This window comes from Hyaena hyaena, unplaced genomic scaffold, assembly GCF_003009895.1.
Source record: "Hyaena hyaena isolate Hyena2069 unplaced genomic scaffold, ASM300989v1 scaffold_358, whole genome shotgun sequence".
NCBI lineage: Eukaryota > Metazoa > Chordata > Mammalia > Carnivora > Hyaenidae > Hyaena > Hyaena hyaena.
The window spans coordinates 900,638-911,767 of NW_024080992.1; positions in this window are offsets into that span (position 1 = coordinate 900,638).

The window sequence follows — 11,130 nt, forward strand, 5'->3', positions numbered from 1 at the left end:
GTAGAGTGCAACAATGCATCAATAAAGATCATTTAGATCTGATGCTTTTGTTGATGATGATTTCTATATTTGTAAAGAGGCATGTTGTGTAGGCATTTATGTTTTACCATATAAAAGACAAATTGTGTTCATATGGAAGATGATTAGTACTTTTGTCACCCTCACCCTCTCCCCTGTTCTTGAGTCATCCACTTGGATTTTGGTAAGATCTAGATTCCTAAACTGGGATGTTGGCATTTTAATAGACACATGGGTAATTCTCCGAAGTAGACTTTACCACACTGATTTTTCAAGTAACTGCCACCTAAAGCATTAAATCAATTAACTCATTACAAAGAATCACAATTCTAGGAACAGAATCCATGTCCAAGAGTGCTAGCCCAGGGAACTGTCCTCACCGTGGCAAGGGAGATTTGAACAACAGCTTTATATGTGTTGGTGTGGATTTTCTCTTACTGGTAGTCTTAAATTTGCCTCCTTTTAGGATTTTGTCATTTTGTAGGTCTAAACGTGTTTATTAGAATCCTACATTAGGTTTCAGGCAGGTAGTTTCATTCTTTCTAAACTTTTGCCTTTACTTGGGCCTTCTGAAGGTAGCTGACTTACTGGCATCCCAGTCTGTTTTCTGGCCCTTTTTTAATACTGGTGACTTACACCATACTCAAAAATGTGAGCTCCCATTTTAGCCTATGGATTCTTTTCTTTGGTTATATAGATATATATTGAATACCCATTTGGGTGAAAATGGTTACCTGTGATGGATAAGATCACACTATATTCAGTTCTCAACTGTACTACAAGCCATTTGCAATGGGAAAAGATTCATTAAGCAAGGAGGGTACAAAAAAAAAACCCATCCCTTCATATCAGTGGCTTTAAAAAATAGGAATGATTGGGAGTTGTGGATGGGTAGGATAACTAAAAATTTTAAGATTAAGGTAAGAAAATGCATACATGGTACTTTGTATTGTCTCCTTTCAATATAAGGAGGAAGAAAACTTTTACCTTGAAAATGTATCTTAAAAGTTACTGAGGAGAAAAGATGTTTCCATATAATTTTTGAATGGACTTTAATATTTTTGTCTTCATGGGCAAACAAAAATGTTTTTATCAGCTATTTAGATTTTTCGGGGAAAGGAATGATTAGTCTCTAGGTATCTCCTAGTTATGTAGGACAAGAATTTTACTGGACAAGTCTGTAGGATCAGAGAAGCTCTTATTCAGAAGGTCATTTATGTACTCAGGGAAACTGAGACCTTAACAGAGTCTACCTCCTATTTGGGGAAAGGAGGGGATGATGAAGTGACTTTGACCCAGAGGAGTTCTCCCTTCCAGTAAAGCAGTTCAGTACAGTTGCACACACTTAAGGTTAATGTTCAGTCCACTTAGTTTTGGCGTAGGGAAAGATGACCACCTTTTCTCAAAGGATAAAATTGCAAGCTTCCGTAGTTCCCTCCACTCCAAGTTATTCTTAAGGAATGTATCCTTATTCAATTTTTATGCTCCTTGTTTTTAGCATAGTATATATAAGCCTCACTAAAATGAATCTCAATATCAAATATCGAAATTCCAGTCTTATGTCGCATATGTGTGCCTATGTGTATTTTACACTGTTTTTTTTTGGTCAGGATTCTAAATTGTACGAGTCAGCAAGCTTTTCCTGTATATAGCCAGACAGTAAGTATTGTTGGCCTTGTGGGCCATAAGGTATTCGTTCCAAGTAGTCAACTTTGCTCTTGTATCATGAAAGCAGCCATAGACCACATGTAAATGAATTGTGTGGCTGTGTTCTGATAAAGCTTTACTTAACAAAATTGGGCTGCAGTTTGCTGACCTCTGATCTATAAATTCTCCACATCTATCTTCCCTCTCTTTGTCCTTGCAATACACACACTGAAGAATGATGTGCCTTCCTAATAGCAATGAATTATTTTCTCTCCAGAACTGCAGACCTTGAGTAGCAAAAAGATTTAACGCTCTGGTGGCACCATTTTAGCTGAGGATGAAAACCTTACCATCTTAGCTCTGATTAGACAGTAAGACCTTAATAGGAACTTAAATACTCTATCCCATTACACAGATGTCTTCCCCCAACCCCATTCCCTAGTTCCTAAATAAGAAAAACTACATTCAACTCAGAAGTACATTCAGAGCTTTAAGAGAGGAGACTTCACTGGCTGATAAAAATCTATACTTTTAAATCTAGGCCCTTTCATTGCCATTTTATCCCATGTTAAGAGGTTATTTTTACATCAAGCCTCAACCTTATTAATCAAGTACTATGACATTGATTTTCCACAGCCTTTAGAATGTAAACTAATTTGGGAGTCTTTCATTAACACCTGCATTCATAAAAGATGTCAGTAAATTAGACTTGTCAGTCATCTTGGATATAGGTTGAAAATGCTAAGCTTGTGAGTAAATAAGCCAAAGTATCTGACCTGAAAAATACTTTCCATCAAGCCCCTGAGGAAATATTCCCAAGACTAAAGACTCACACTGAATCAGAAGACTAAGGACTATCAAACTGAGCCGGAAATCTGTCATTTCAAACCTAATTCCCCACTGGAAGCCCTACGGAGGCCCCTGTGGTCTTGTGTTTTTTTTTTCAGTTTCTTGCAATAGTAGGCTCTTAACTAAATGCATGTCAAATGAACCAAGTACTGAATACAATTCTTCATAGTCAAAATTTCTAATTAAAACGCAGTTTCAACATTGATCTAATTAGTTCCAAGAGTTTTTTCTTATTAAGGCTAAAATTAATCAGAACAGAGGTCTGATTCTAATGCATTTAGGAGAAGTTCTGTTCCTCTTCTAATAAGATACTGCTGCTTCAGGGGGCGCCTGGGTGGCTCAGTCTGTTGAGCGTCTGACTTCAGCTCTGGTCATGATCTCATGGTTTGTGGGCTTGAGCCCCGCGTGGGGCTCTGCTGACAGCTCACAGCCTGGAGCCTGCTTAGGATTCTGTTCCCCTCTCTCTCTGCCCCTCCCCCACTCGTGTTCTGTCTCTTAAAATAAACATTAAAAAAAAAAATACTGTCCCTTTAGGAGAATGAAATATGTTCAGAAAGGACACACGAAGGAACTCTGAGAAGAACACAGCCACTTAAGAATTCAGCAGGGGTTGCACTATTCCACCGACTGCAATCTGGATTGCAACTTGAATATTTGAACAAAACTATTTGCATAAAGGCCACTAATGACTAGTTGCCAAATCTTCACCTCTGCAGCAATTGCTTCTGTTAATGCCTAATTTCCTTCATACAGCTCTCCTCTAACTTGACCCCATTAAGTTTTGGTATTCCCTTAATTCAATGCCGGGCACTGTCCCTGTGTTCTTTCCCTTGGGGTTCTTATTCAGTCCCAGATGACCACAATGACAAGCCTTAGTGACTCTCCTCACTTACCTCTCTTTTCAGTTTACAAATAATTTGTTTAAATGACACCAATCATCATTGTTGGAAACAGGATTTTCAATCACGATCCTAATTTGGGTCTCAGTTCTTTCATTTCTCTTGGATGACATCAAGAGTCTTTAGACTGACATTTTACTATATGGGGTCTCACCATGAGCTGATACTACACAGCAAAGTCACCTTTAGAAAAACTATAATCTTGGTCTCTCCAGAGACATTTAATGCATCCAACCACGTGAACACTGTTTGATGAGGTGGTGTCTAGGTGACTCATGTCAACATGTATAAACCTCTGTTAACTAGACAGGTCAACAGAACCTGAACTGAAGGAACCTTGTTTACACAGCAACCTTGTTTACCCAGCCTCTGCCTGATTTCATTCCATAAATGTTCATCTCCAACTCATCACCTCATATTGCAGTTCCTATTAGCTTGAGATGCTTTTCCATTCTCAGAACTGAGTCAGATTGAAATCCACTTATTCTATCTCTTAATGCCACACAAACGCTCATCCTTCCATGTAACAGTCTATGTAACAGTGGAAACTGGGGAGGGGGAGGAGGGGGGCAGGGAGTATACTATATTTGAAGTCTGCTTAGGAACTTAAGATTTTTCCATTGCTAGAAAACCATACTGTATGGTTTCATTCCTGTATAACATCAGAAACCCATGTTCACCCTTTTCCCCTTCAACGTCTTACCTCTTAAGGCTAAGAATTAAGTATTTTATATAAAAAACCGATGCCCAAAAAGATTTTGAAGAAAAGCATCCAGAAATATTTCTTAGAGAGTAGAACATTAATTTCCTGGCATTGGTGTAAAACACTTAACATAAGATTAAACTTAACTTCTCCCAAGGTAAGATGAAGTTTGCAGCTTGATATAAAAATTTAAATGTTGCTTAATCCTAGGCACTCAAGATTTTCACAATTAACTGATTTTAGTGCAGTATAATTTTAACATGTATAAATTTAATGATTCAACTCCCTTAGGAAAAATTTATTACAAGGAAGATGAGAGTTATTTCCTTTAACTGCATTTTAAATCATATTCTTAAGTGAGAAATATTTCATTTTTATTAAATTCTTATAAAACTTCGGGTCCCGCAGGCCCAAACTATTCCTCTCTAAACTATGGCTGCTTTTACTATTATACTTATTTTGAAACAGATAGAATATAGTCCTAGTGCATTTATGTCACTAAGATGGAAAAATGGAAATACTGTCCTTATTAGGTAGCCATTAAGTCTTAAAAATTACCAAATGATCCTTAGTGTAACATATTTTCTCAATGTTTGAACTTTAAAAATATGAATCAGGAAATTCCATTTAAATAGTTACCAAAAACACATTTTTGTCAATTTTATCATATGCTGTTTGAGAGTTTTCAAGGACAGTTAGCATCCTGTCCTTCATCTTTGTCTAAAACCCAAGAATAGAAGATATCTGAGAATCCTAGGGCATTTTGCCTGTGTAGGTGATGAACATCACTGCCATTTTTCAGCCATTTATGGATATGAGAGAAAAAGGGGATGTTTTTACTCTTCTAAGCATATATCACTCACTGACATGCCAATTTGTTAAAACTTTTGTTTAATGCAAGCAGTTTCTCTATAGTATTGTGTCTAGACAATAATACTGAGGTCTCTAGACCTCAGAATGGCCATTTTTGGGAAATTAGGCATAAACGATGCAGATGTAATGTTTTCTGCAAGCAGAAAATAAATTTGCACTAGCTTGTTTGCCACTGTAAAAGTGTTTTCAGCATATAAAGGAATTGACTTGAAAACTCTGATTTGAGGATTTTCCCAATATATCATACTGTCAATTAATATCCTGCTTTTTAATAAAATCTTTTTTCTTATATTCTCACTATTATTAACATTCATTGTTGGGGATGATTAACGAGACAACTGCATTTTGTATATCCTTTTTTTTTTTTTTTTAATGTTTGTTTTTGAGAGAGAGAGAGGGAGAGAGACAGGATCCGAAGCAGATTCTGCATTGACAGCACAGAGCCTGATGTAGGGCTCAGACTTCCAAACCATGAGATCATGACCTGAGCTGAAGTCGGACGCTTAACCAACTGTGTCACCCCTAAATATTGTATATCTTAAAAAATAGACTTAGTTTTATTTTTTAGCCACAGGTACACACAGAAGCCAAACTTAAGCATGACAGTCAAGTAAAGTCTTCAGCAATTGAAACTGAAGATCAATGTACTGTATAATTGAGTTCCATTGTAATAATTTAAGTATGTTTAGAGTATTTTCATTGTGAGATTAGTAATCAGAATATGGTATATATTTAAGCTCTTTAATGTTTTAGTTTCAGAGTTGCAAGCTTTCCACGAGTTATAAAAAGTAAAGCTATAACTCATTTACGTGGCTCTCTCATTCATTGACATTGGAGAAGATTTCCATAAGCCTCACGAGGTACCCTATATTGGAAAGAGGATTCCTCAACAAAAAGTTTTCATGATTTGTACATGTGATTTAGAAAGTTTTCAGAATAAACTATGGAGTGTCGTATGAATTTTACATGTTTGAACAGGTAAATTTGATGAGTAATTAAAGAATGTTTTCCTTTAATGTGTTCATTTCGTATATGGGATCATTAGTATTATTCAGATCATATATATTTCTTTAGCTCTATTAGAGATCCTTTTTTTTCTTAGTAAACTGATCAAAATTACTATATATGCCGTTGTATTCTGTAATGACTAATTAGCAGAAACCCTTCAAACATGCCAAGGCATTTCTATTTTAAAATCCATCCTTAAAGAGAAAATATACTTTATAGGATAGTTGCTAGTAACAATATTCATTTTTGAATAAATAATCCAGTAAAATTTATAATGGGAATTTTTAAAGTGAATGCATTGTTAAACATTTTATTTTCCCTTTTTGCATTCATGCTTGACAGGCATCCATACATATTTACCTTCATCTCTTTGAGTTCCCTACTTTAGCTCCTTGTTTACTTTCATCTGCTCTTTGGCTAATTCTTTCAATGATATCCAGCTTTGTTTTAGATATAAATACAAAGCTAAGGATCCACCTCATCCCCTAGCTAACCTGAAGGGATTTTTAATCCTGTTTTACTTGTCAAAAATAATGTCAATTAAAACTTTTTTATTGTGATGGTAACCATCTAAATTTATTGCCTGATTCCCAGTACCTAACTTCCAGGAACAGTTTCTTCATAGTGCATTTCTCTGTACCATAAATTTGACCATTTTGCCCTGACTATGACCTTTCTTATTTAAGCCTAACTCGCTAACAAATGCAGAGCAAACCTCAAAAGAGGAGCATTGTTTTCACTGCTAAATAACCTTCTTCAGGGATTTTTCAAACTGTGCTCTTGGATTGTAGGGGTTCTTTGAAGATGCCTTTCTGGGTGTGGGGTTAGCTGGTGCAGAGTAGGTGGGGCCCTAGGCCTTCAGCCAAACCTCTACAACAGCTTCACTTTTGTCTTATTCCTTATGCTTTCATGGCCTAGTGTTTTTAAAAAAATTTTTTAACTGCCAACTTAATTTTAAAGTATTCATGAGTGATCACAGTAATAGTAGCTTTTATTTATAGAGGGCTTATATGCCAGACCCCACTTTAAATATTTTCTAACTTTAATCCATTGATCCTTTAAAAATTTGTAGGATTAAGCATTTTTATTATCACTATTTTAAAATGAGGAAACTGAGGCTTAAGGAAATTAGCTAGCCCAAGGGGTCATGGCTACTAGGTGACAGACTTTGGACTCAAATCGTGGTGTGCTGATTAATGCCTCAGTTTAAGTCAGGAACAGTAAATATAAGGTCAGTGTACTGCCACCCCACTCTCCCACATTTGAGGGAGACACAGCCAATGGCTAAAAACTATGTCTCATGGATCACCATCGCAGCCTTGGAGTCCTCCATGAGGCAGTATGGGCAGTCACTCCTGACCCTTTGGTGTTGGCGTATTCAAGATAAGGCCTATTACCCCACTTTAAGGTGAGATCTCTGTGACCTCACACTTGTGATTAGGAAGTCTCCCCCAAGTCTAAAAGTGTTGCCAATTGCAGTTTGAATACTGGTAGTCGAAAAACACCAAATTATCTTTGATCCAGATGTAATTTTTCATGATGAGGCTATTCTATGAACAAATCCCTACCTATATCATCCTCATTCTCACCAGCTTCTAAAAGAGGATTTTTGTTTCCGTATTTATGTATTTGTAATTTGTGTAAATGTATAAGCTGATACTTATAAACACTATACAAGCCTCATAATTAGAACAGTTGGGATTTTTAAGCTTCCTTTTGAGTGCCTACTAGAACAAAGACTTAACGTAATTAATATTCTGAGACTTAATGTTTTAGATGTGAGCTAGAGGTGGAGGGAGAGGGTGGAGAATTTATGCTTGGGGTAGGTCTGCCAGTTTCCATATTGTAGAGAATTTAGTGGTTTGAATGACCTTCACTATTTCCACTACCAGCAAGCCCTGCCCAGGAATGTCATAGCCACAGGACTAGGTGAATGCCCAAACATTTAAAAAAGGAGTACACACACACACACACACACACACACACACACACACACACACACCCTAGCTGATTTTTCACTTGCTCTAGCCAGGAGGTAACCAGTAGTTCCTGTGCTGTGCCCATTATTACCAAGGAAAGCTGGGAGCAATTAAAGTTGTTCCTGTTACGTGCAAGACTTTTTAAATGACTCATAGTAGTTGCCGTGTTCAAGACAGGGTCAAAAATGCCCAAGTCTATATTTAGGAACTTTCTGAAATTCCCTGTCAGCCTCAACCAATTTTTTCAATACAGTATGTATGAAGAGTTAGTAGCAAATAATTGATTACTTTCAATACATGAAGAAATCTTAAGTCACTTTTTTCTTGTTGTAAACAGGTATTGAAATCCAGATGTTCTTAAATGGATGGAAATTCCTTTTGTGAAATTATGTAACATTCATTCAGCAAACACTAACGTATATTGGAATGGTCTTCATATGACCATTATCATGGAACCCATTAAACCCTTGTTCATAAAAATGTTTGAATATATGTCTTAAATGTTCTCTATATGAATAAAAAGTTTCTTTCTAAGAGCTATTTCTTATTTCTTATCTCTTTCCAATTGTTTGTAAAATTAGAAATTGCTGACCAGTGCTAAGGGGAATGACTCATACTGACTGGGTCCAATGTCACTTAGTGCTATCTAGTGAATTTCTTTGAAGAGGGTTGAAAGAACCACCTTCTACTGGTGAAGGTGTTGCAAAGTTCTATGGTTGCAGTGTATGGTGAACTGCACATGCCTCTTTCCTTCAGGTTTTTGCTTCTGTCAAATGAGAAATTAGAATAGCCAGTTATAAGGTGTCCTATTAGTAGCTGATCAGGATCTCCTGAAAAAGTCAGGCAAAGCCAGTGATTCGATGACATAAAGGAACGCTAATTAGGATTGGTAGCACTCATGAAGTAGAGATAGAAATGCCAACTAAAGAACTACGTGATGCTAACATAAGAGTCTAGGAATGTAAAAAGAAAGAGTATAAATTAAGATGAGATAATATCAAGATTATATTAAATGGTGTTTGGTAGCACTTAAGGTTTGGTGAGAAAGGTTTGGTTATGTGTGTTTCAAAAGCTTGCTCCCCTTGATAGTTCTAAGTCACTCCGTTAAATCATCTAAGCCTAAACATTAAAAGTTTTGGTATTTATGTTTTAAGTAAATAACCAAGCCACTGCAGCTTTCTGATGCTACCACATAGTAAGTGCATGAAAAATACTCCACACAAATAAAAAAGTCCTTTGACTGTTAATTTACAAACATGCATATCAATGGCAAATATCATGCTATAAATTGAATATAGTTCTTTTTTTCCCTTAATGATTCAGTAGAATGATTATGATCTAGGTTTAATATAAATGCTAAAAGTTCTTTATTACTTTAACAACTGAAATTAAAATACTGTAAGATCAGAGTAGTCCCATGTGGTGGACTAAGAGAAGACCATCACTTTTTTGGAAAGAAAAATCTACAGAAATAAGAGTTACAGATAAAGTTCTTCCTTAAAAACCTATAGTTAGAAATTTTTTTTTTTTTTTACAAATAGTTTATTGTCAAGTTAGTTTCCACATAACACCCAGTGCTCATCCCCACAAGTGCCCTCCTCCATGCCCATCCCCCCTCCCCCCCACATCCATCAGTCCTCAGTTTTTGTCAGCATTCAAGAGTCTCTCATGGTTTGCCTCTCTCCCTTTCCCCCACCATTTCCCCCCTTCTTCTCCCCCTTGTTCCTCCATCAAGTTCCTCCTAATCCTCCTATACGTGCAAACATATGGTATTTGTCCTTCTCTGCCTGACTTATTAGTTAGAAAATTTTTTAAAGCTTTCAATAAAATGTCAGGTCCATGATTTATTGTAAAACTGTCATCAGGATAGTGCTACGATAATGGCACTTGCCATCAAAATACCATTTACATGGCAAATAAACGTACAAAAATAATTCAACTAGTTTTCAAATATAAACTAAAACATTCTGGAAAATGGGGGCCGTTATTTTTAAACTGTGATGATCTAAATTATATGAGGTTAATTCAAATTATCGGGACTCCTAGCTAGAAGAGGTTCTCTGGAAAGCAATCTGGTAATAATTTTGGTTTCAAGAGTTACTAAAAAATGTTTATGCCCCCCAAATGCACTTCTAGAAAACTGTCCCACAGTAGAGATGATTTTTATACAAGGATGTTTTTCAAAGTGTTATTTATAAGAAAGAAAATAGGGGTGCCTGGTTGGCTCAGTCAGTAGCGCATGCAATTCTTGATCTTGATCCCAATACTGGGTTTAGAAATTACTGGGAAATAAAATCTTAAAAAAAGAAAAGAATATTTCTAGTGATGTGGGAATAAATAAACTATGGTAGGTTCTCATTATATTAGATAGCCATTAATAATATTTTCAAAGAACGTTTGATAATTTAGTGCATTATCTTGTCTAAATATTAAGATAAAAATACAAAACCTAAACACATACACAAAAATGTTAACTTTTAGGATAATTTATTATTTTTTATCCCTTACTGTATTTTCCAAATTTTCTTCAATGAACATTTATTTTAATCAGAACATTAAATGAGGGGAGCCTGGGTGGCTCAGTCAGTTAAGCATCCAACTCTTGGTTTGGGCTCAGGTCATGATCTCACAGTTTGTGGGATGGAGCCCTGTGTGGGGCTCTACCTTGACAGCAGGAAGTCTGCTTGGGATTCTCTCCCTCTCTCTCTGACCCTCTCCACCCTCAAAAATAAATAAACATTTAAAAAGAAAGAAAGAAAATTACATGATATATATAAATTAAAGCATTTCTTATTATATTAGGAAACCTCACTTCCATTTCACAGTTTATGGAAATTGTGCTATTTGCTAAGTTGGTTGCTTTACTGCATTTTCCAAACAGACATAGTGTTTTTTCCCCTAATTATAAGGATAATGGTGCTGCTTGTTAGTTTAAAACAAACATGAAAATACAGAAAAGCATGAATAAATTTTAAAAAGATATGAAAAATTACCTGTAATTTCACCACCCAGAAACAGCCATTGTTAGCATTTATGGTATATTCCCCCAAATACTGTTTATGCATATATGTCTATTTCCAGGGCTGGTTTTCAGGGAAGTACAGTGATAAATAAGACTATCAGTTATTTACAGCTGTTCTGGTGGTTTGGTGTC